The sequence below is a fragment of the Rhinopithecus bieti genome, unplaced genomic scaffold (assembly GCF_001698545.2).
Source record: "Rhinopithecus bieti isolate Rb0 unplaced genomic scaffold, ASM169854v2 repeat_7182, whole genome shotgun sequence".
NCBI classification, from domain to species: domain Eukaryota; kingdom Metazoa; phylum Chordata; class Mammalia; order Primates; family Cercopithecidae; genus Rhinopithecus; species Rhinopithecus bieti.
The window spans coordinates 1-1,269 of NW_016877090.1; the positions used below are offsets into that span (position 1 = coordinate 1).

A 1,269-nucleotide genomic window follows, 5' to 3' on the forward strand; every position below is an offset into this window, starting at 1 on the left:
TTATCAGTTGATTGACTTCCTCAGTCCCATTGGGAAAGGTGAAGGGTCAACAGCCAGGCCTTTAGGTGATGAATGAGCTAATGTGATTACATAAAATGTATTTTTATCACCTTTAGTTTGGGGAACTATTGAAAATGAGAGTAAACCTTAGACTGTAAATCTTCATCATTGATCTAACTTTTTTTTTCTTTTAATTACATTTATTTTAATGCTGAATTTACTCCCGTGCCATAAAGTTTTGTTTCTTCAGTTTTTTCTGGGATATCTTTTCTTCTGGGCAACCTCCTCTTCTGGTTTAGGAACAATCTGTTCCTTTTCAGTAAGAATCATCTCAATGTGGCAGGGAGAGTTCTTGTATGGGTTAATCCGACCACGAGCTCTATAGGTCCGTCGACGCATCTTAGGTGCTTTGTTCACTTGGATATGCTCAATGACCAGAGAATCTACATCTAAACCCTTAAGTTCAGCATTACTCTCTGCATTTTAGGCATGTGCAGCAAAATTCAGCACTCTTTTGGGCCACGGACCTTGTGTCCAGCCCCACTGCTTGGCCTGGGTACACCTGCCAACTCCACCATTGTAACGTCGGAATGGTACACACTGTTTCTGTAGAGTGACATCTTTCAGATACTTCGTGTTCATCCCCACATTGGTGGCATCTTTCCTGTATTTCTTCCTGATGACATTCTTCAGGTTGTGGTAAACCTCGGCTCCAATGCACCTGGCTTCCCTGAAGTTTGCTGCACCAACTCGGAGGATCATGAACTCCTGCGTGGCCAGCTTGTTGCCGGCATAAGAACCGCCATTGATGACATTGAAAGCCGGGTTTGGCAGGATGACTTCAGAGTTGCCAGCCAAGTCAGCGATGTGGCGGTACAGGGGACCCCTTCTCAACAGCACCAGCTTTGCAGACGGCGAGGGACACCCCAGAATGGCGTTCGCACCAAACTTAGATTTATTTTCTGTTCCATCCATCTCGATCATCAGTTTGTCAATCTTCTCTTGTTCTGTAACGTTCAGTTTCTTGCTAACCAGGGCAGGCGCAATAGTTTTAATGATGTGCTCAACAGCCTTTGAGACACCCTTCCCCATATAGCGAGTCTTATCATTGTCCCGGAGCTCTAGGGCCTCACAGATACCAGTTGAAGCACCACTGGGCACAGCAGCTCTGAAGAGACCTTTTGAGGTGAAGAGATCAACCTCAACAGTGGGATTCCCACCAGAGTCAAAGATCTCCCTGGCACGGACCTTGAGAATAGACATGGTGAA

General features: G+C 45.5%; 1 pseudogene across 1 annotated transcript; it reads right to left on the bottom strand.

The window, feature by feature from the left end:
* Window positions 1–217: 217 nt before the first annotated feature.
* On the bottom strand, window positions 218–1,263 carry LOC108525693 (alpha-enolase-like; annotated as a pseudogene). The gene has a single exon (XR_001884323.1). The product of XR_001884323.1 is annotated as an alpha-enolase-like (transcript).
* Between the last annotated feature and the right edge of the window lie 6 nt (window positions 1,264–1,269).